Raw genomic sequence first — 25,572 nt, 5'->3', positions numbered from 1 at the left:
ATTTGGGGACAGTTTACACCGAATGTGAAATGAATCACTAGCTACATCTGAAAGATTTACACCAAGAGTTAACACCAAGAGTGTGCTACAGTGCTAACAAATTTTACACTCAGGCCATCCTTAAAAATATTCTTGTTTGCCGTAACACGACTGAACCTGTCAATTTAGCACCGACTCAATTTTTTTTTTTTTTTTTGCTTTTAGTCCGACCGACTTGCCGATTGTAAATTTGCGTTAAGACAGACCAATTATTTTTTTACTCTTCAAAAAACTAATACAAACGCAATTAAATACTATTAATTATATTTAAGTAAGTATTGTAAATATATAAATTGCCTTGGCCTACATACAAATTAAGGCTATCTTCTTTAATTAAAAAAAAACCCTTGACGTCATCTGTGTTTACACTGATGTCACACTGTGGCCTGTGCGTTCGCTTCGTCTCATACTCTCACTCACTGTCAGAGTCAACGTTTCGCGCTTGGTAATGATGGCTATGGCTGCAGTAAACTAAATGTTCGCGATCACTGTTCAAAGTCATACGGGTTCGGGCACCATAATACATCTAAAAAAATTCATTAAAACAGCTCGACACCGCTTTAACTTGGCACAAAGTTCTGGAAAAACTGTGCCCAGATCTTTTCCCATCCCTTCTCCTCTCTAGTCTAAAACCGTGACCGTGTCGACTGTCACTTTATGTTCGAAAATCTATTGCACGAATCAAGCACGAATCAACCAACACAAGTTTCGAAAACGAAAATAAGAAAATGATTTTAACGATCTTTTCTCGGAGCGCGTCCAGGTTTTTTTTTTGTTTTTTTTTTGAACAGGCGTCACACAGCAACTGCAGCTTCGGACAAACACGCATAACAGCAAATAATACTTCTGCACAATGTTTCTCTTTTTACAACAGAAATGTGAATTCAGCTGGTATTCAGTCTCATACAGTTTCGGGCTTGAATCGCCGAGGGGTGTCAAAATAGCTGAAAAAACTAAATTCAAATTTTTTACTTAAATATGATCAAAATTCGAATTGTATTCGAATTTTAAATGCATAATTTCAGTTAGGGTGAAGAAAAGCTTTTTGCTTCTCTTCTGAGGCTCAAGATAGCGCATCGAGCAAAATATTACTGCATGTTTATTCAAAGCATTAGAATATATGACTGTGAAAAAAACATAATATTTAAAATAATGTTTATGAACCAATTATTATTAATTAAGTTGCTTAAAGAACTATAAACAAAACAGCACCATGTATGCATGCATTGTTAAATAAAAAGGGCGGAAAACCAGTCACACAGGGGTCCGTGTATATTTTGGTCATTTGATTTTCTATTTAAAAATAAATAAAGATAAATGAGAAACGGTTTGATTTTCGTTTTTTCGTTTTGTTTAAGAAACGCAAAACGAAAATGTAGCTGGATTTTTCGTATTTTTGTTTGTGGGTAAAAAATGAGATTATGCTTTAATATTTGTTTGAATGTGTGGGCGGCGCTGAAACGCCCCTTTCATCCTTCTGTACTGCACCGACAAGAGGCAACTGCAAGCTCAGTTCATTTTCCGGAGAGAAGCGGCAGACAGCAGAGCTTATTAATCCTGCGGATTCTTTGCTAGTGGTGCTTGCAAGATAAAATAATAATAATAATTAATTAATTAAATTAATAATAAAATAAAAAATAAAATAATATTTTCCAGCTGCTGCATGTTATTGACAAAGCAGACTTGACAACTTTATTCATAAAACGCCATTTGAATTTAACTTTAGCCTGTGATCTACAACGACATGGAATAAAATATAGGCCTACTACTAATTTTTTGCCTACTTATTTTATTCTAGACCATTCATAAAAAAAAATAAAATGGGAAAAACCCAACCCCAAATTTATAATAAAATTTATATTAAATTAAGTTAAGTTTTCCCCATAATTTGTCTACTTTAAATGTTTTAATTATAGGCTATAGGCTACTTAGAATTATGAACTGAATTCAAGAATTCTGTAGATGACCGTATGAATATAGTGATGGTGTGACATCATAGATAATGATTTCAGACGGAAACACTGCACCTCTAGTTGGTTTCATTTGAATTACATAGGCCTAAATATAAAATTATTATTATTATTTTTCTATTTAAATGGATTATTTTAAAAGTAGACATGTCCAGCTAGACATGGTTCGTCTGATGCATGAGCCTGGTTCATTTCTGACGTTTCAGAAAGAAGTTAATGTAGACCGAGATGGCAGAAAGCACATCCTGTTGAGTTTTGTAAGGTTTTCATGTTATTTAGGGCGTCTCACGATCCAAACTGACGGAGCTGAAGCTCTTTCCCCTGTTATCGGGATAGAAGGTGTGGATCGGGATCCGCCGATCGGAGAAGTGCAGCAGACTACAGACTCTACAAGATAAAGCTTCAGTTGCTGTTGTTTGTAATAGCAAATGAAAACATGTTAGGCTACCTGTGAGGTTTTTCTTAAATAGGCATAGAATAAAATTAGTAGGCTAAAAATCCGCATATTTCATGCCGTTGTAGATCATAGGCCTACAGTAAAATTCAAATGTCATTGAATAAATTAATTTCTGTTTGTTCAAAGATAGATAAATAAATAAATAAATAAATGTACCACTAGCAAAGAATCCGCAGGATTAATAAGCTCTGCTGTCTGCCGCTTCTCTCCGGAAAATGAACTGAGCTTGCAGTTGCCTCTTGTCGGTGCAGTACAGAAGGATGAAAGGGGCGTTTCAGCGCCGCCCACACATTCAAACAAACATTAAAGCATAATCTCATTTTTTACCCACAAACAAAAATACGAAAAATCCAGCTAAATTTTCGTTTTCCGTTTCTTAAACAAAACGAAAAAACGAAAATCAAACCGTTTCTCATTTATCTTTATTTATTTATAAATAGAAAATCAAATGACCAAAATATACACGGACCCACAGGATAAATTTTTTTGTTTAAAAACATGAGATGCGCGAAATATGCGTTCTGTGTGAACGGCTTGGTTTCAGTTTTGATGTAAACAAGATCTTCTCCACATTGATTTTTTTTTTAAGTGGCTTCAACTGGATAGGCTAACATAACCTTATAATGCAATGACACATATATTGTCATCGCATCTGGTGCACGTACACGAGGTGAAAGATGAGAAAGCAGATACTGCGTGTCGAGCTCGTCCGCCTTTGAAAGTTGTGTAGACACAGCTGTGCGCGTGGCGAGATGGAATGGAACACGTACCGGGGCTCATAAGGCAGCTTCTTTAATGCACACCTAAAATTCATATGCGCATTCGAATGTGGATTTTTATTTTAAATTCGACGAATATTCGAAAAAATATTTTTTTTGATAGCCTAAGAAAATCGCCTATGCGATTTTTTTGTTGTTGTTGAAATTTAATCGTAAACACAGCCATGTTGAAGCCTGCAGTAAATGTTTTGCATTATGGCAGTCCACTCTGCTTATTTTTTTTTCGAAAATGTTGCACTCCTGTTTGTCATTTTGCACGTAACTTCACGCCAATAAATCATCAGAAATATTGGTCTTTACCAATATATTGAATCTTTACATTCCTCCTGCCTGTTGTCCGTGGATTTACCTATATTTGGTGTTATTTGCCGTATAAAACTTTAGACATGCAAAATCGATTTTACAATCGATTCAATGAACACTCGTCACTCAAATCAAACAGGATTTTTTTTCACAAAAGTGACAACCCAAGAAAGCAAAGTAAACGTTCTCTCATTTGTAGGTTGCATTGATACGTAGCGGTGGATGCAAGTAAAACAGTACCTCATTTTTTTTCTCACCTGAAATTCATGCAATAAACATGTTTTTGACAAAGATTTAAATTTGTTTGTGGTCTATATAGCCTGCATCAAAATGAGGTTTGCAATGATGCGCCCGAAGGCACGGGTTGAATACCCAGTCAGTGACGTCACGATATGCTAATTTGTTTAAATTCATACCGACGTCATCACCATCACAAAAAAGTACTTTTTTTTTTTACATTGAAACTTGGAAAAAAAATAGACCGACCTACCGACCCTTTTTTTTTTTTTTAAATTACTGTTACTGCAAACCAAAATATTTTTAAGGATGGCCTCAATTTTCTAATGAGTCAATTATTGTCAGGTTGGAACAACTGATCCAAAAGAAACATGCTGAGCAAGTTGAAAATTGCTAGTTGCCTGAAAAAAAATATTATCGTTCAAATTTCAAAAGTACCGTTTAGTATGGAGTTTTTTTTACTGCAACATCAAAACAACAGCACCCGTTAAGTTTTCAACAGAATCACATACTCACAATGGCCAAACATTTACATCTACATAAAGTATATTTCTTGCCTTAAAACAAAAGTGAATCCACTGTATTTGCAAATGTAGCACAGAAACAACTTACGTAATAGAATGTAATGATTTTGCGATAAAAGTGCTTTAACATACATTGAACGTTGCTAAACTTACATTGCACACTAATAGATGTGGCAATATATGCATGCTTACAGGATTAAACGTTTCCTGTGCATTTACATTGCAAAGACAGGGGAAGTCGTGGCCTAGTGTTTAGAGAGTTTGACTCCTAACCTTAAGGTTGTGGGTTTGAGTCTCGGGACGACAATACCACAACTGAGGTGCCATTGAGCAAGGCACCGAACCCTAAACTTCTCCCCAGGCGCCGCAGCATAAATGGCTGCCCACTGCTCCGGGTGTGTGTTCATGGTGTGTGTGTTCACTGCTGTGTGTGTGCACTTTGGATGGGTTAATTGCAGAGCATGAATTCTGAGTATAGGTCACCATACTTGGCTGTATGTCTCGTCATTTTATTTGATGTGTTTTCATCATTTTAGAGTATTTATCATCTGTAACGTCTAGAAAATGTAGTTTTAAGAAAATAATCAGATGTTTAGAGTTGCTCACACTTAATGCACTCCTGCATTTGAAAAATTTAAGTGCAACACATAAGTTTAAAGGATTTTTATTCATCGATTTATAAGTAGTGACAGATTTTTCGTATAGTGTGGCACACTGAGGGACATTTTCAAAAAAGAATAAATGTTGGATGGGGACGTGGCTCTATCTATTGTTGATTGGAAGAATGCAGGTGTGAATCAGACTTTGCGATAAATTGTAAGAAAGGGGCGGGGTTAAGCCACACTAAACGTTTTGAAGTTTAACATAAGGCCATCCTTAAAAATATTCTTGTTTGCCGTAACCCGACCGACCCTGTCAATTTAGCACCGACTCAATTATTATTTTTTTTTGCTTTTAGTCCGACCGACTTGCCGATTGTAAATTTGCGTTAAGACCGACCAATTATTTTTTTACTCTTCAAACAACTAATACGAACGCAATAAAATACTATTAATTATATTTAAGTAAGTATTGTAAAAATATAAATTGCCTTGGCCTACATACAAATGATCACTGTTCAGAGTCATACGGGTTCGGGCACCATAATACATAAAAAAAAATTCATTAAAACAGCTCGACACCGCTTTAACTTGGCACAAAGTTCTGGAAAATCTGGTCCCAGATCTTTTCCCATCCCTTCTCCTCTCTAGTCTAAAACCGTGACCGTGTCGACTGTCACTTTATGTTCGAAAATCTATTGCACGAATCAACCAACACAAGTTTTGAAAACGAAAATAAGAAAATGATTTTAACGACCTTCTCTCGGAGCGCGTCCAGGTTTTTTTTTTTTTTTAACAGGCGTCACACAGCAACTGCAGCTTCGGACAAACACGCATAACAGCAAATAATACTTCTACACAATGTTTCTCTTTTTACAACAGAAATGTGAATTCAGCCGGTATTCAGTCTCATACAGTTTCGGGCTTGAATCGCCTAGGGCTGTCAAAATAGCTGAAAAACTAAATTCAAATTTTTTACTTAAATATGATCAAAATTCGAATTGTATTTCAACTCAAGATAGCGCATCGAGCAAAATATTACTGCATGTTTATTCAAAGCATTAGAATACATGACTGTGAAAAAAACAATATTTAAAATAATGTTTATGAACCAATTATTATTAATTAAGTTGCTTAAAGAACTATAAACAAAACAGCATTATGTATGCATTAGGGCTGTCGCGATAACCGCAAAATTGTAATACCGCGCTATTGACAAGCAAACCGCAGAGGAAAGATAGCAACCGCAGAAACCGCGGCAACCGCAGTGTTCAGTTTTTTTTTTTTTTTTATGAGGCTGTGGCCTTATTGTTTTTTTTTTTCAATTTGTCACTGTGCATTCAATGTTAAATAAATTATATTAATGATACAATATGGTCACGACTGTAATTTTCTCGTGAGCCGTTGTAGCTTTATGGTGCTTCGCTAGTTTTGAATAGGCCGGCTGAAACGATGGGAGGCGCTCGATTTCGTCCCAAAACCTAATGTCACGTTGCCAGTTTGGGAACATTTTGGCTTTCAACCCAATGAAAAGGACGAGCCAGCGAATATAGATGAGCCGATATGCAAAATGTGCTGCAAAAAATGTTCGTGTGACACTGCAATACATCTAATTTGAGGTCATCGGGACATTCTAAAACGCTTAACGGGAAAAACGCTTAACGTGGTTTAATGTACCAATACAGTGATATTAACAGACCAAACTCACTAAACATCATATTAATAAAGTATATTATCTACAAAAAATCAGATGATCCCTGAATATGAATTCAACGCGTTTAATAACACATTAAGCCTTTTCCTCTCATAGAAAACCATCATAAGGCTTAACGTGTTATTAAACTACTTGCATTCATATTCGGGGATCATCTGTTTTTTTGTTTTGTTTTTTGTACATTGTATACTACTTTATTAGTATAATGTTTAGTGAGTTTGGTTTTTAAAAATCACTGTCTTAGTACATTAAGCCACATTAAGCGTTTTCTTATAACGGTTTTCTATGGGAGGAAAAGGCTTAACGTGTTATTAAACGAGTTGCATTCATATTCAGGGCTCATCTGATTTTTTATAGATAGTATACTTTATTAGTATGATTTTTAGTGAGTTTGGTCTGTTAATATCACTGTCTTAGTACATTAAGCCATGTTAAGCGTTTTAGAGCGTCCCCTGTCATCCAGCGCAGCTGCCCCCAAAAGAACAGCTGTGACCGGCCGACAGTTAGGAGTAGCTGAAGCCTTTGCGAAATCTGTAAAATACAGCCGTGAAAGTAACAGGCATACCTGCTGAAGTCACGGACAACCTCTGCGTCAGTGCCCATACCCAAGAAAGCGTGAGCAGATAACGAGCTCACACACGCTATCTGCATGAGGAGTGCATCGACTCCAGCGCGAATCCACTGTCCTGGTGGGCCAGTGGTGACGCGATAATCAGTCTAGATTTCCACTGCTGTCCAAAGTCGCGCGCACATACATGTAATACATGTTAGAACTTGATTTCTTAAAAAAAAAAAAATTATTGGAAAACGCATGTTCTTGTTGCTGTTTGGCATTTAACAATAAATAAAAATGTTTTAAAACGTCTCTGTCAGTTAAAAAAAGCAACAATATATGCTACATAACTCAACGATAGAGCTTTGTATGCAGCAAAATCAGGATAAATTAGGTATGTAAAAAAAAAAAAAAAAAAATGGCGGTAATACCGCATATTGCGCTATTGAGCCACCCATAATAACCGCAGGGGAAATTTCTTAACCGCGACAGCCCTAGTATGCATGCATTGTTAAATAAAAAGGGAGGAAAACCAGTCACACAGGATACAGTCGTGGCCTAATGGTTAGAGAGTCGGACTGGCAATCGAAAGGTTGTGAGTTCGAGTCTTGGGTCGGCAGGAGTTGTGGGTTGGGGGAGTGCATGTACAGTTCTCTCTCCACCTTCAATACCACGACTTAGGTGCCCTGGAGCAAGGCACTGAACCCCCAACTGCTCCCCGGGCGCCGCAGCATAAATGGCTGCCCACTGCTCCGGGTGTGTGTTCACAGTGTGTGTTATCACTGCTCTGTGTGTGTGCACTTCGGATGGGTTAAATGCAGAGCACAAATTCTGAGTATGGGTCACCATACTTGGCTGAATGTCACGTCACATTTTTTCATTTAAAAACATGAGATGCACGGCTTGGTTTCAGGTTTGATGTAAACAAGATCTTCTCCACATTAATTTTTTTTTTTAAGTGGCTTCAACTGGATAGGCTAACATAACCTTATAATGCAATGACACATATATTGTCATCGCATCTCGTGCGTGTACACAAGGTGAAAGATGAGAAAGCAGATACTGCGTGTCGAGCTCGTCCGCCTTTGAAAGTTGTGTAGACACAGCTGTGCGTGGCGAGATGGAATGGAACACGTACCTGGGCTCATAAGGCAGCTTCCTTAATGCACCCATAAAATTCATATGCGCATTCGAATGTGGATTTTTATTTTAAATTCGACGAATATTCGAAAAAATATTTTTTTGATAGCCTAAGAAAAATCGCCTATGAGATTTTTTTGTTGTTGTTGAAATTTAATCGTAAACACAGCCATGTTGAAGCCTGCAGTAAATGTTTTGCATTATGGCAGTCCACTCTGCTTATTGTTTTTGCGAAAATGTTGAACTCCTGTTTGTCATTTTGCACGTAACTTCACGCCAATAAATCATCAGAAATATTGGTCTTTACCAATATATTGAATCTTTACATTCCTCCTGCCTGTTGTCCGTGAATTTACCTATATTTGGTGTTATTTGCCGTATAAATTTTATACATGCAAAATCGATTTTACAATCGATTCAATGAACACTCGTCACTCAAATCAAACAGGATTTTTTTCACAAAAGTGACAACCCAAGAAAGCAAAGTAAACGTTCTCATTTGTAGGTTGCATTGATACGTAGCGGTGGATGCAAGTAAAACAGTACCTCTTTTTCTCACCTGAAATTCATGCAATAAACATGTTTTTGACAAAGATTTAAATTTGTTTGTGGTCTATATAGCCTGCATCAAAATGAGATTTGCAATGATGTGCCCGAAGCACGGGTTGAAGACCCAGTCAGTCACGTCACGATATGCTAATTTGTTTAATTTCATACCGACGTCATCACCATCACAAAAATTTACTTTTTTTTTTACATTGAAACTTGAAAAAATATATATAGACCGACCTACCTTTTTTTTTTTTAAATTACTGTTACTGCTAAAAATATTTTTAAGGATGGCCTAAGTCAGGAGAAGTCTATGATTTTATTGGCAGAAAAAAAAAAAAAGTTTAAAAAAAATTAACCCTCATGCGTTGTTGGGGACGTTTTCGTCCACTAGGGGGTAAAGTTGTGCTGTGTTTGAGCTAATGGAATGATTTTTGGTGACAAATCTTATTTTGACCCATTGACTTCCATTATAACGACAATTTTTGATTGCAAAGCCATGACACCATATAATCATGCATTCTTGATTGTTTGTGGTTTTCCCTTTTGGGAAGAGGTAACATTTGTTATTTTTACAGTTGATCACTAGGTGGGACCATTAACCCTTTAGATAGGCCTGTGCAAAAAAAGGCTTAGTTTCTGGCTTGTATATAGAGTTATATGGAGTATAACAGCAAATTATAGTGTGTGTGAGTGAGAGAGAGAGAGAGAGAGAGAGAGAGAGAGAAAAAAATCCAGCCACAATTACTTTTATATTGAAAATAAGTCATTTTGTGTGTTTTTCCCCCAAATCAGTGACATCATTTATGAACTTGCCAATTAAAGAGTTAAAATCTTGGATTTTTAAAAAAACATTTGGTAGTTTTGATCAGGACTGAAATTGATTAACAGATTTATGCAAAAAAAAAAATATGAATCTGATACATTTTTACAGCAGTTTAATTAAGTGGATGTTTTCATCCCGAAAATAACGAAAGGGTAGTGAATTTGAGCAATGCACAAGGGTTAAACAGTCCTTGATGAATTGTTCACAGCAAGATTAATTACATTTAGAAAATAGACAAAAAAAATTAGAGCTGAAACAACGAATCGATTTAATCGATTAAAATCAATTATTAAAATAGTTTTCAACTAATTTAGTCACCGATTCATTGCTAAATAACTTGTTTGCCGTAAGCGGCTCATTTCGTGCATATTTCAAATCTGCGGTGACCAAAGTGTGGCAGTAATGAGCCACCGGAGGATTTACTCAGCCAGTACAACAGGAGAAGTAGCGAATAGCCAATAGCTGGCCTCGTTTTATGTCACGTGCTTCCTGAACAGCGTCTCTGCAGCATTCAGCGGGATGTGGGAGTACTTTACTTTGAGCCTTCAAAAAAGAAGATTAACCTGTAAACTCTGCACTACTGAACTGTTTAAGGGGACGTTCACATATCGTTCACTTTTGCGCGCTCAAGTTCGTTATTTCCAATTTAGGCACGCAGTATGCGCGCTCATAATGGAAGCAACGTGGTCGCGACGCACCCGTTTTTCCAGGCGCGTACGCACCGCAGAGTTAAAAACATCTCAACTTTTCAGAATGCGGCAAGCGCACCGCGGGTGATGTGACAAGAACTAAATAATCAGCTTCATCCTTTCCCGTAACAACGTTAAAAGCTCAGCCAAGATGAAGGAACAGCTGATCATAGCTGTATATGGATTTCCATTTTGAAATAAATTTAGTAGCAGAGCTACTTACTTCTTAGAGCTGCAAATCCATTTATCCTTTGCTGAAATTTCCGCATCTTCGAGGAGAGAGCACGTCATGGTTGCTTAGCAAAGGCAGACGCCTCAGGGGCGCAACTGCACGAGCGCTTTGGAAAGAAGGAGAAAGCGGTGCGCCTAGCGTTTTCCACGCGTTTTTAGGCGCGATATGTGAACGGCCCCTAAGACTTTTATTCGTGCAGATTCTCCAGTACAATGTTGTTTGCAAATGTTTAGTTGTAAAAGCTGATAACATTGCTTTTTAACAGTTAAAGCTTTACAAACATGTTCTGTGACCAGTTTGTTGTTTACCAGTTCATAATTCAGTCGTGCAGCCTAATTATGAATGAATGAGAGAGGTAAATGTTTAAAGATATTTGAAATGCACTATTCACTGCTCTTTTTCACACAGCAGGTTTTTTGTGTGTCCGATTGGATTTCTGGACAACCTTCTGATGGATTTTACTTTAAATTGTGAGTTCCATTCAGGTTTCATGCCATTGGCACTTTTTTCGAAGGATTGTTTACAATTTCACAGCATAAGCTATAAAACTGTTTCCCAGTAAATAATAAAATACAACGCACTGCAATCTTATTCTGTTTTATCCTTATTCTTCGTGAAAATATGTTCTGAAAGATTCCTTAAGCTTTGTTCGGGATGTTAAACTACTTTAGGAGCTCTAAGGACTGCCATGGTGAAAACATTATTTGAAATCTCCTTGTGAAATTTGCTAGAGTAGGGTCAGTGTTCTGATTGCAGAAGAGTTCGACAAAGGATCACTAACACATAATAAAACAACTCCAGGTATATTTTTGTTGAGGATATGACAATGCAAAATGGTTAAAATCTCTTAAAAATCTATGCTGAAGGATAAAGACCCTTTATTAATAATTTACTTGGGGGGGGGGGGAATGGAAAAAACTAAAATATTAGTACATAAACCGATTAATCGTAAAAATAATCGGCAGATTAATCGATTATCAAAATAATCGTTAGTTGCAGCCCTAAAAAAAATTTATTTCAGGTAAATTTATGTGAAGTTTCATTTCATGCCGATCACTGTAATGTAAAGAGTCCATATTTTACCCACCCCCAAATTCATGAGAACAGTCCTTTGTCTTAAAAATGACATTGAGCTGCCATGTTGCTTTTCTAAACATCTAGCAACTTGCAGTGCTAATGGTGCGAAATGTTTTGCAAATGGCAACATAGCAAACCTTTACATTGTGACAATATACAATCATACAGATAGAACACAATAACAAATACTGTGTGAATTAGAGCTGCACGATAAATCGCATGCGTTTATCATGCACATCTCGTCAGTAAAGCCGGTTCTGTGATTAGTAGTAGGCTAAATCTTCAGCACAAGCTTTCAGATGGAGCGGCATTTACAACAAAGTCACTGACAAACTACACAATATTGCGTTCATTACCAGCGTATCGCTAATACAGAACTGGCTTTACGGACTAGGGCTGTCACTTTTAGTTCGAAAATCGATTGAAAAAGGAAAATAGGGAATCGATTTTAACCAAATATGTACACTATTAATTTTAAAAGAATTAAACAATAAAAAATATAGATGTAACAAAACTCACAAACAAGCAGAAAAAGAAAATAAAGAATTTCGAAAGTGCAGTATGCGTTGCGAAAGCTAGACAGAAAATACCAGCAATTTTACGCGCCTATAAGACCCAGTGACGTCAAAAGCGACCTCTTATGCTGCGTTAACACCAAACACGAATAGAGCGTCTGGCGCGAATGATTTCAATGTTAAGTCAATGTAAAGACGCGTTTACACGCGTCTGGAGGTCTCGCAGTGCGGTAGACGTGAATTTGCCTCATTGGTGCATATGGTTACAGGAGATTCTGAGTTATGAAAAGGACCATTGCAAGCTGACAGCGACAGGGTTTTGTGGTGGAAAATTGCCAGTAATACCCCCACCTTGTGCAGCTGTACCTGAGTGTCCCTGGGACATCAGTGCGGTCGGAGTGCGTCTTCTCAACAGCTGGACATACAGTGAATAAAAAATGCTCTGCTCTGGAATTGGAAAATGTTGATCGACTTGTTTTCCTGTCCAATACATTTGTAATGGCCCAAGCCTTTTTGCGCATTTCATTATGCCAGCCTAGTGCCGCCTAGCCTAAGTGTCGGTTACGTTCAGTAAAAAAACAAACATGGCCTGTTCTCAAGTCCATTTAAAGTTTAATTTTTTGAACAGTTGTTTGAAATGGATTGAATCATTATTCTAAATAATCTTGGAGATTTTTGAATTGCCTAAATCATAAATGCAGCAGGGTTGAAGCCTGCAGTGATGTTTTTCTTTTATGGCCGCTGTCCCCTCTGCATATATATTTTTTCGAGAATGTTGCACTCCTGTTGCTGTTTGTTATTCTGCACGAAACCTTATGCCAATAAATAAGAATTATTGCTGACTTGTGCGTTTCCAGCACTCTCTTTACGGTCATCCATTATTTGACGTTGAAAAAGGAAACGTCTTTTTTTTAGACATGGAAAATCGATTTTACAATCGATTCAATGAACACTTATGTCTTAAAAATCGAAAATGGCTTTTCACAAAAGTGACAGCCCTATTACTGACAAGATGCGCATGATAAACGCATGCGATTCATCGTGCAGTCCTAGTGTGAATAGTCTCTTAAAAAGACATGAAAGAGCACTTTATGACATTTACAATTTAGAGAAGTAGGTGTTTTTCAAAAATGTGCGGACTATTATTCTGAATAAGTAGAACGCATAATTTTAACATGTTCTTTAACAAACATCTTGATATGATAGTTAATACTGGAAGCTAATTCCATCTAAAAACATAAATTATTGCGAATTTCTAGTTTATATACAAAATTTATTTTATTTAGTTGAAAAGTAATTCGCCCGTCCAAGTAAAGTCTAGCCAATTCTGACAATTTTACGCAATCTAACTGAAAAATAGGCATGTCTTTTGTTTTGATGATTATTTGTAATGAAATCTTTACTTTATACCCATGTTTGTATTTAAATTCACAACAAATACATGAATACAGACACCTCTTTCTAGTAGCTAGATCGCGCGCGCAGCGCCCCTTAACTGCGATACTGCACGAGGTTTGACGTAACCAAGCGCATACGAAAATACAGATCCGGTCTTTACACGCTATATTAATCTTCCTTAGCAACCAAAGCGTTAAATAGATCGAATGATATGTAAGAAGCCAACTGATACGGCGAAATAAGAGTTTTGTAGCAGTAAACGTCAATAATTTCGAATGATATTCAATAACATTTCAAATGGCGATGCAACACAATACAATAGAGCAACGTTCAGCTGGCGAAAAGGAGAGATAAACATTCGTCTGATACTTAGAGGTTGAACAGTACCTCGCAACTGGACCGGATAAAAACGATTAAAAAACAACAGACGTTTTTCTGCCCCACTTTGGGTGTCTACTTGAGAAAAAACTAATACGCAAAAAGCCAGGCTAAAATGTAGTTGAGCATAAGCCATATACGGAGACTTTATGGCGAGCCTGCTTTAAGTAAATGTCATACAACTGTAACACGCGCTTCCTCCTCCAAATAAATACATAATTTTTAAATAACGTCTTACCTTTAACCGAGTCCCTTATGAGAGCATTGAAATGAGAGCTGCTGAGCTCCCTGCCATGAAACAAAAATGGCTCTCAAAGCCTCAGAGGGCGAGAGTCTCGGAGTGGCTGACTGGAAGAAGGGGCGGAGCTATCGCGAAAATAGCTAGCTAAGGTTAAAAATTGTTTATTAAGCGCAAAATAATAATTTAATTTTGTTGTGGACAATGGTTCAGAAATATGTATGTAACATGGAAGGAAAAACTGACCACGGACCATTAAATTATTAAACATTTAATGTTTAATATTAATAGTAATGCAGTCAAGAATCGTCATAAAAAAACTTGGTATAAATATAACAAATGTATATACATATATGTTTAATAAAAATATTACAAAAGGGTGATTAGTTCCTACAGGATTTGCAGATTAGTGGTGGGGGATGGGCAATCAAGAGCCCAACCCCCAAAAATGGGACTGAAGAACATGCTCGACAATAATGATGGGAATGTTGGAATGTCCAACTTTGTACTAGAAAAAATACAAAAGAACACCACTTGAAGTTGAACTTCCAAATTCGTTTTTCACAGATTTCACAGAGGTGTGGCTGTATGACATTATGTTAGCATGGCGTCTCTCAGAGAGGTGATGACAATTCACTTTTAAGGAAATAAAATGCATCAAACTTCCAAACTACATTGCATTGCTGATCCTTAACAGTTTGGTTGCTAGGAGATTTTTTTTTTGATGATAATGAAATGCAATGCTAAAGACAGCATTGCTATGTTGTTTCCTTACAGATAATGGAAACATCTTCGTAGTCAAAAGTTGGACATTTCAAGATGGATTATCCCAAAGTTTAGAATGAAATTTTTGAGTAAATTTTTTTCTTGACACTGATTTTACTGGTAACATTTGACACCTTGTAGTAAACTCAATATGCCTTCATCTAGCTCATGCAATACTGTTGCTAACCACTAATGGCTTTATAAGATAGATGATCATAGCCTCCATATGCTTTCTTCTAATGTTTTTCCCTTGTTTATTTTGGTTTGGAGGGACATCGTCCCAGTCCCCTGATGGTGGCCATTTAATGTTTTGGTGGATGGGTCAATAACAGTCTAACACAAAAAATAAGGACAACGTTCTGCAATTTAAAAAAGCGTAAATATTATACACAAATGAACAAAAGACATGAATGCACAAAAAAAAAATTTTTTTAATCTTTAATATTACAGCATTTGTTGAATTTTAGTGAAAATTATACTGTTTATCTAAAGAAGCATTAGAACATTAGCATTAGCTTTCTTTGCTCAGGTCTGTTGTTTAGTTGTAGCTAAACCTTGGTGGTGTTAGCTTTGTTGCAAGCAATGGTGCCCAGCAATGGCAGAAAGACATCTTTGGTGAAGTGCATAACATTAAAATGAATAATTCCAATCATGTGAATTGTTGAGGTGATCTGACTTTTTTTCTTTCTTTCTTTTTTTTTTTTTAAATTGATCAGTCTTAGGCCAGAAATGGACAAAAATCTAAGATTTGTACTGAATGGGGAACTCAAGCTTTATCCAGAGACCAGAATATCATAGAGCCTTGGTGATGGGCTATTTTTACTGAGGTTAGTGAGCATGCACATAGCAACCATCCAGAGCACCCTAGCAACTGCATAGTAATGTGCTAAAAACAACCACATTGCAATGCCATGGCATCCAGCCTAGTATAATACCAGTGGCTTTTACACAAGCAAACACCAATTACATTTTCTTCAGAAAAACAAACTGCTATGGCATATAGACACAATATATTAAACCATCTCGTCACCGGCTATGGGAACACCCCTCGGTGTGACGGATTTCTGAAGCCCTATACCATCTCCCAATCCTATTGGCCAAATAGCGCCTGGCACCACCCTTACGCATGCGCACACATCATATACCTGGGTGCCGCGCGCTATTTTGCTCAGATTTCATGAACTGAAGAAGAAGAATGCTATCAAGGTATGGCACGGCCAGGACCGCAGCATCTCATTCCCTATTCAGGGAACCATGGTTACATACGTAACCGAGATGTTCCCTTTCATAGGTCACTTCGATGCTGCGGTGACGTCACCGGCTATGGGAACGCTATACCATAACGCCTGACGTACCTGATAGCTGGGATCCAAGGAAGCATCTGCTCAAGCGCAGAAAACCCGGAAGCCAAGGGCCATCCTCACATCCAGAATGTAAGACTTGATAAAAGTGCTCAGTGAGGACCAACCTGCCGCAGCACAGATATCATCCATAGAAGATCCACTGAGAAAAGCTCGAGAAGAAGCCACTGCTCTCGTGGAATGAGCTTTAACTCCTAAGGGTGAAGCAAGTACGCGCGCCTCATAGGCTAAAGATATTGCTTCCACCAGCCAATGGGACATGGGCTGTTTTGTAACAGAGGATAAAGCCATAAGAAGAACCGTCTTCAGAGTCAGGATTTTATCCGGTACAGTTTCCAAGGGCTCAAACGGATGCCCTGATAAACCTTGCAACACAATGGATAAATCCCATGAAGGAACTCGCACGGGGCGGAAAGGCCTCAGCCATCGTGCACCCTGTATGAAACGAGAAACCAGTGGATGACGGCCCACTGAGGCACCGTCTATATATGGTAAGCCGAAATGGCTGCCACGTAAACCTTTAGAGTGGCTGGCGTCACTCCATCCGAAAAACGGTCCTGAAGGAAGACCCTTGAATCGTCCCTCTAATTCTGAAAGCTGGATTGCGCAGAGTGTCTGAGGGAACGTTTGGCGTAACAGCTCGATCCAATGCTGCTCGAGGCGCTGTTTGCGGCGAGACAGTCAGTGTTTGAGCATGGGGACTGCAGTGAGAGTGTTGGATGTGCAAAAGTGGTCCAACAGCGCTCTCTAGTGGAGGGCACAGTCCCTGGCAAGCAGCGAGAACATCAGGAGCTGCTATTCGGGGCCCGAGAACAAGAGGCATTAGCCGTCGAACTCAGGTTTAACCTCTTGCGCTGACGTTGGTGAGCCGGTGGAAAAACCTTAGGGCCCCAATCCTTACGAGGGGGCGCCATAGGTGAAGGCTCTTCCCAAAAGGCAACTCGCTGGCGGTGAGAGGAGGTCGAGCGAGAACGCGCGGGTGCCTGCCGGGCGTTCAACCTCCCTGGGTCTGCGAGGAATCAGCTGGCGGAAAGCGGCTGATTGCTGTTTTGCTGCCCCGAATTTTTCCACCACCAAAGTGACAGCCTCTCCGAACAAACAGTCCTTAGATACAGGGGCATCCATGAGGAAAGATTTATCCTTTTCTTTGATGTCGGTGAGATTAAGCCAGAGGTGGCGCTCAACCGTAATCAACCCAGCCATGGAACGGTCCACTGCTCAAGCAGTATGTTTGGTAGCGCGTAGCGCCAAATCTGTTGCTCGCCGTAATTCCTTCACTGCCTTGGGTGTGATACCCTCCCCTTCATCTAGTTCCTTTAATAGCTCCGCTTGGTAGGCCTGAAGGACCACCATAGAGTGGAGCGAAGCAGCCGCCTGGCCAGCGGCCATGTAGGATTTCCCAACTAGGCTGGACGTGAATCGACACGCCTAAGAGGGAAGAAGGGGGCCGAATTAGGCGCGAGGTGTTCGGCGAGAGTCTCTTCCACCGGAGGCATTGCTGCTTAGCCATGGTTCGCCATATCGGAAATGGTGGCGAAATCCGCAGCCGCAGCGTTAGTAATCCTCGCCGAGAACGGCTGTTTCCAGGACCTCGAAACCTCTTGGTGGAGGTCCGAGAAAAAAGGTAAAGGCCTTCGGGGCTGTGCAGGTGTCCGACTAGCTAGAAAACGGTTGTCCAGCTTAGATGAAGGTTGGGCCTCGGCCTTCTCAACCTCCCAATCCAGTCCCAATTTACCCACCGCGCGAGAAACCACATCCAACAGCTCGCTGTAGGAGGGGGAAACACGCCTCTCCTGTCCGCTAGGAGGGAGAGGGCCAGTTTCGGCCGCGAAGTCCTCAGACCCCGAGGCCGCGGTGGATAAAACGTCGTCATCATAGCGTCCACAACCGAAGGAGATGGCACTACATGCCTCCGGTGTGGACTGAAAATCCTCATTAGAGAAGACGAAAGGCTTAATAAAACTTTTATTCTGCACCAGGGTAGGGGAGAGCGAGCGATGTGGAGAATATTCCAGCGCTATTTGGCCAATAGGATTGGCGAGATGGTATAGGGCTTCAGACATTCGTCACACCGAGGGGTGTTCCCATAGCTGGTGACGTCACCGCAGCATCGAAGTGATGTATGAAAGGGAAACCAAATTAAAGCTGCATGAAGCGATGAAAGAGCCCTTGCACCTGGGCTCACCGCCACCCGGTGGCCATAGGAGAACAGTGAACGTTGGAAAATATGCTTATAAAATGGTAAATATTTGTGCCAAATTCCCTACTCCCAATAGGTGGCGCTATGATTATAACTGAATATTGGCATGTACCTAGATGTAATTCAGCCCAGGACTCTTTATCAAACGTGAAGTTTGGGGCAGATCGGACATTGCATGTTTAAGCTAGTTTAAAACAAGTAATTTCCTGTTGCCAGCAGGTGGCGGTATGATTATAACTGAAATATTGGCCTTAAGATCTGTTATGCCCAGGACTCTTATTAAACATGTGAAGTTTAGTGCAGATCAGACATTGCATGTTTAAGTTAGTGTGAAACAAGATATTTGAACACTGGCATAATTGAACACTGGCATTTAGATGTGTTCAGGCCAGGACACTTATAAAACATGTGACGTTTGAGGTAGATTGGGCATTGTATGCATGAGTTACAACAACTTCCTGTTTCATAGCATTAATACTATGCTTTAGCACTTAGTAAGTGTTGCTAGCATGTTTGAGAATATTTATAGTATGTTTAGCACACAATGACATTTTTACTGTGTTTACTGTGCAATTTTACTGTGTTGCTAATAGTGTATAAGTTACTTCCTGCTGCCAGTAGGTGGCGTTATAACTATAACCAAATATGAGCATGTAGATACCTTTAGGGCAGGACTCTAATCAAACTTGTGAAGTTTGAAGTAGACTGGACATTGTATGCACGAGTTGCATTAATGTTCTGTTTCATACATTAATAGCATGCTTTAGCACTTAGCTAAGTTTGCTATGTTTTAATATGTTTCTAGCACGTTGACAGCCTATTTAACACTTGTTGACACTTTTTAATATGTTTCTAGGAGTCCATAACAGTGTTAAACATGTCACTTCCTGTTGCCAGCAGCTGGCACTATGATGACTATAACTGAATTTGGGCATGAGTGTTTGTTCAGAACAGAACACCTATCAAACATGTGAAGTTTGGGGCAGATCGGACATTGCTTGCCGAGTTACAGCAACTTAACTGTTTCATGGTGAAACATCAAATTTTGTCAGGTGCCAGGGACATGTCCCCTTGACGAAAACTCAAGATCTTCGCAGTTTAACGTCACAAAGGTGTTATGATGACCCTCACCAAATCTGAAGAAGATCCGATTAAAAATATAAGAGTTCGTCAATGTATGAGGCATGGAAATGGCAAAAACTACACAAAAATTGTACAGGAAATTCAAAAAAAGGTAGGTTTTGGATTTTGTACCAATATACTTTTTTGTAGGTAATGGTCTGTTACACGTGTGTACGGCTATTGAGCCATTTTGCCACACCTAGTTCTGAAACCTATATCAGATGTAAATTTTTGCAAAGTTTTCTGAGGATTGGAGCATGTTTAGGTCCTCAAAAATGCAATTCAGTTTGAAGTAGAAGAAGAAGAAGAAACAACCCAAGGCCCTAAATAGAACTAGCACACAAACACATGCACATTATTGGCAGACATTACTTTTAGATTGGTGGCAGTATCACATATCCTGAATAAATTATCAATAAAACCACAATGACAAATGCTAGCTAACAAAAATATGCTGTCAGTCTTAAAAGGCCATGCAAGCTGTTCTATTAATGGTGAATCTTGATGCGAGCGGCCATTGTACAAAGCTTTTTAATATTAAAACTTACAGCATTGGTTGTGTTATTGTTGCTGTGCAACACCACTCAAACAGACTGAAACTTCCTTTGGCGTCACTCGTGGCACAGAAATACACACTGCAGCTTAAAGTGCCATATTCACAAAAAGAGAAGCATGTTTATAGATTTTCATCCATTTAAGCCTATGACTAACATATTAAAAATCCATAATACATATATAAGATCTGCTGTTTTCAGCATTTTGAATAAGATTTTAATGTCAGTCTCAACACAAAAGACTCTCCCATCAAAACCCTCCAAAAAAAAAAAAAGCAAATATATTTAGATAATCCAGTTATAATTTATTCAGGTTTTTGCATTTGAAAGAGTGGCACCAAAAGTCACTTAATATTCACATAAATATTCCATTAGAATAATCAATTAAATTAATTCCCATAATAAAACAAAAGGTACTTCCAATTAAATGTAATACAAAGACAACTACATAAAAACACACAATGTATAATGAAACTCTTGTTTTTCATGTGTAGGTCAAATTCATTACACACATGAGTGAACTCTTTCAATTTCATATGGGTTTTCAAAACATTCAATGGATGCTCTCAGCTTCAAATACGCTAACCTGAGTCTAAAACGCATTTGAGCCTAACATAAATTTTAAATGGGACATTAACTCTGGTCTAGAACTGGTCTAGAAGCTAATCATAAGAGGTATTGTTTTGCTTAAAGCTTTAGGCCACAAAACACATTGAGCAATATGCAAATTACATAAATGTATGTATCTCAAAGGGGGAAAATATTACTGTATCAATAATAGTGCAGATACCACAACCATGCAACCCATTTACAGTTTATGGGCTCACTCACAAGACAAAATATCTGCAGAAATACTATAAATACAACTGAATACTGTATATTTAACACTGATGAAATATATAAAAAGTTGCATAAATAGATTTGACAATTAAGAAAGAAATTTGGGTCACTCTTTCCTAGTATATGAGGTATATAGTACTTTTAGAAATAGTTGAGGTTCTTTTCATCCATAAACATCTGATGTTGGTGAGAAGACACATAAAACCCGATAGAACAAGTCCACCCAAATACATACAGCAGAAAATATTTTCATTGTGTTCATTATTGGTTAGTCTGAACCAGGATCTGCAGTGGAGATGTGGTGAATTCAAGTAATTACGAGTTCCCAGGAATTAAAAATCGCTCAAATCTTTGTTAAACCCAGAATTGCTCAAGTTGCTCTGAATATTAACAATAGATATGGTTAATGTTCAGACATCAATGCAGCATAAATCAGTCCTCGACCTTCTGTGCAACTCTACAAAATGTCCAATAATGTTCTACCGTATTCTCATTGGCGCGTTCACTCATTTGATGCACCCGCGTGTTGCGAATTGAGAACCTTGCTTGGAGATGTACTCTACCAGATGCACCTGAAGGGAAACCTCTTGGTGGGTGGTAGTCACGTGGTCCAAAGGTAAGTCTCTGGTGTCCATCATGTGTTTATTCCATCTAGTGAAGTTGTTGGAGATGCCTTCGAGTAGTGCATGAACTTTGGTGGTGACAGTGAGTTGAGTGATAATGACCGCCACCGGGTTTGAGTACTTGGATAGCTTACGAGTAAGTGGGAAAGTCACCACGAAACATGGCGCCCAACATAGAGTCTGGATAACGCTGGAGGGTGGAAAGCAACGTGGTGTACAAATTTCCACCAACATTTAGGGTAATGTCCACCATCTACAACAAACAAGAACATAACAATAACATGCATTTTGTTCCTGCTGAGAATGAGAAGATGATACTTGATACAGAAAACACTCAACCATTTCCTGCTATGAAGACGATTTTAAACCAAGATGAACTGCCATGCAGGCCCATGGATATGGTGCTGTTCTAGTTGGTGAACCATCAAACCAATGCTGTTCTCCAGCAGTACTTCAATCAGCTCGGTTTTTCCTGTAAACTGGTTCACCAAGAAAGACTTTCTTGGGTCCATTCTTGAAAACAACATATGCTGCTTTCAGTAGCTTTGACAATACCCTTAGGAACATAGGTTTCTATGGGAAATTGAGCTTCAGGAAGTATGGATTGTATGGTTTAAACCACCACATGAAATGTTTTCAAATTCAACCCTGTTATTAATAAAATCTTGGTCTCAGAGAAAATGGACCAGTGAGATAAGACAAAATGGCTAATCCTCAACGCATGTTTTCTTTTCCTTTTTGAGTCACTGGAGGTCCTGTTCTTAAAGTGGCAAGCATCCATTTAGTAATGCCCTAGCAACTACCCAGAACAACCTAGCAACTGCCTAACAACAGCTTAGCATCCAGCCTGACCAACATTTAGGGAAACTGTATCCATCATCTACAACCAAGAAAAACGTAAATAGTTGATGTTCAAAGCATTAAAGATGCATTTTGTGCCTGCTGAGAATGTCAAGATGGTACTTGCACTGATATGAAAGACCAGTTTAGACCAACAAAAATCTTCATATAGATCCATTCATTTGGTGCTGTTCTAGTTGATGGACCATCAAAACCAAGCTGTTCCCAGCTAAACTTCAACCAGATTGGTTCTCCTATAAGAGCTGTTTGACAATGAAAGCCTTGAAATAAACATATGCTGCTTTCAGCTGCATTGGCAATACCCTAAGGAATACTGGTTTCTATGGAAAATATAGTATGGTAAACTGAGCTTCACACCAGTAGTATGGTAAACACCACATGAGATGTTTTAGAATTTAACCTTGTTCTCCAAAAAAGCTTACTCTCAGACAAATTGGACCACTTGGTTTAAAGGTGCAGTATATAACATTGACAACTAGTGGTTGAAATAGTTACTGCAGTCCAAATTCAAAATATTGTCTAGAGTTGTTTCTCCCACCCCCTCCTCCTCAGACTCAACCCTCATATGAGTTGTCAAACTGAGGGCACACAACAGGAATGACCCCAATTGAAAATGAAGTACATTCAAAAAATTAGATACAGCTCCTTTAAAGGAGACGGCACACTGGACGAGAAGCACAGTGCATATAATCACCAAACAGGAAAAACTAAACAGTTCATCAAACAGTTCATCTAATTACCAAACAGGAAAAAATTTACTTCAAGAGTCAATAAAATGGCATTGATCAAGTATGGTGTTTGACAAAACAGAGCAAACAGAAACAAAAAGAACATAACTCTATATAAAGCGCAAAGACTTTATTCAAGCCACAGAAAGCCAAACGTTTTGCTGAAAAACACACAATTCACAATCTTACAGCCTAAGAAGAAGACATTATGTACATTAACAATCATTCTGGACAAATATAATGTGATTTTATGAAAAATTATATAAGTGGCGCTCTGTGGCATGGCGGGATTTTGTACAGTGTCCTGAGTCCTAGTTGGGCGCCGATGTGCGGACACTCATAGAAAACAATGTGTTTGAATTTTAAAGGCTTGGCATGATATGACGGGGCACTGCGCTTCTCGTCCAGTGTGGGACAGCCTTAAGACAAAATGGCTGACCTTTCAAGCAACTGTTTCACGAGAGCACCCTCTGGCCTTCGGATGGAGATTTACTGCTGATCACAGAACCATGGTTCACTGAAAGATTTGCATAAGAATCGCAGCTTCTGTCTTATTGCGATTTCATTTCGATTAATCATGCAGCCCGAATAGAAAGCATCCAAACTGAATATTAGCACTGGAATAGGGTTTCCCAAACTGAAAATTAGGCAAAAACCTATTAAAAAATAAAAACAAACAAATAAATAAATGTTTGTTCTAAATGTTTTACTTATTTGTTTTTGTAAACGAATATGTGTTTGTTTTGGTTAATGTGTACATGAACAGCAAATGTTTGTTAAATTAAAATAAAACAACACTTTATTATTTTATATCAAAAGGGTCAGCTGACAAAAATATTTCTTGCACTAGAATATCATAAAAACATGGGAGTTGACTTTTTACATGGAAGTGGGGACTGATTATTAAATAATATCCTAGCAACACCTTAGCAACCACCCGAGACAAACAACTTGTATTTATTTTTTTGCACATTATTTATTTTTTTGGTACAGTAAACAATACTGACACTGTTTTGGGTTCCGTGTCGCTGCTTTATATTTACCATGTGTGTCCAGTCTCCATTCTCCATGTGACCAATTGTTCCTCTTCGATGATGCGATGAATGACGCTGTCTGCAGCCTTTATGGGTTATAAACACTACACCTGCAGTAAACTAAAGAAGTATACAAAACTCTTCACAGTTTAGACAGCATATTCAAGGATAGTAGTCATGAATCACATTAATGTAAAATGAATGACGCATATGAAGAGTTTCCCTGCAATTTTTGCAACCTCTCAAAAATAAGAAGAAATGTAAACGTAACTAGCTACGAAAAGCAGCAATCTATCGATATTGATGAAATTACTGACAATGACATAAGATGCTGCAGCACGCGCATCATTTATAGCTGCTGCATTAATATCATATAGAATGCACAACACAAATGCATAATCAACAATAAATCGCATAATATGAATAAAACCAGATTACTTATATTACTTCGTTGCAAATATGTTCAGTCTTATGAATTTAGTCTCTCCTTCTCGTCCGTTGGACTTCAGTTGTGTCCTCTTTTCCGAAGCATCAGGGATACGGAGGACTGGGGCTTTAAACATGGAAAGTTTGCTGTCCTCGGAGGATTTTCATGACGTTTCCCAAATTTAAGAGCATTTTGAAAGCGTTGTATTCTAATTACTCTTTTGCTTGAGTAAAGGCTGTAAAATAGCGGTGATATTTATGTTGTGGATTCACAGAGCAGGAGAGATGAGGGACATCAGTGTGGGATAAGCGGAAATGACACGCCCACGAAACAGGCCACGCCCATTATACAAATCCCCGTCCGTCTGCCTTGCCGTGTTTATCCAAAATACTTAAATCGGCAAACCTTTTACTTGTAATATGATGTTGATAAGTGTACTTGTATTTATGAGTATTTCTTTTGTCAGTTGTTCTTTTTTTTTTCAAACGAACAGATTTCAACATTTTCTGTTATTTTTTTTTTGTATTTATCATTTATTTCTACCTTATTTCTGCTTTTTAAATGCCATTTTTAGAATACTTTTATTGTAATATTTTATATTCTGATAATTCTATCGTGAATATGATTAAGCATCAGACTAAACAATCTGTTCGTTGTTTTACTTTTTCTATTATTTATATGCATTTTTTATTTCCAAGTAGCCAATATATAGCTGTACTAAAAATGTAAAAAATAAAATTTAAATAAATTTTGGTGTTACATCCACCCAACCATAATTTTACAAAGCTCTCCTAAATGGCTATGCCTAAAACTTTATTACTTAAATACTGCAATTTTTAA

General features: G+C 38.3%; 1 protein-coding gene and 1 long non-coding RNA gene across 2 annotated transcripts in view; both read right to left on the bottom strand.

The window, feature by feature from the left end:
• Positions 1 to 14,342, bottom strand: part of LOC132131216 (coiled-coil domain-containing protein 71-like) — a 31,896-nt gene extending 17,554 nt beyond the window's left edge. Inside the window, exon 1 of the mRNA XM_059543227.1 lies at positions 14,218 to 14,342. The gene's annotated coding sequence lies outside the window, so the exon portion shown is untranslated. The remainder of the gene's footprint in view (positions 1 to 14,217) is intronic.
• Positions 14,343 to 21,821: 7,479 nt separating this feature from the next.
• On the bottom strand, positions 21,822 to 25,504 carry LOC132131679 (uncharacterized). The gene is made up of 3 exons (XR_009428920.1): positions 24,753 to 25,504; positions 24,315 to 24,425; positions 21,822 to 21,935 (listed from the first exon to the last, which is right to left on the bottom strand). It is a non-coding gene; the product is annotated as an uncharacterized LOC132131679 (long non-coding RNA).
• Between the last annotated feature and the right edge of the window lie 68 nt (positions 25,505 to 25,572).

This window comes from Carassius carassius, chromosome 48, assembly GCF_963082965.1.
Source record: "Carassius carassius chromosome 48, fCarCar2.1, whole genome shotgun sequence".
NCBI lineage: Eukaryota > Metazoa > Chordata > Actinopteri > Cypriniformes > Cyprinidae > Carassius > Carassius carassius.
The sequence above is the reverse complement of the archived record's forward strand: the minus strand, read 5'-3'. Positions and strand labels throughout refer to the sequence as shown.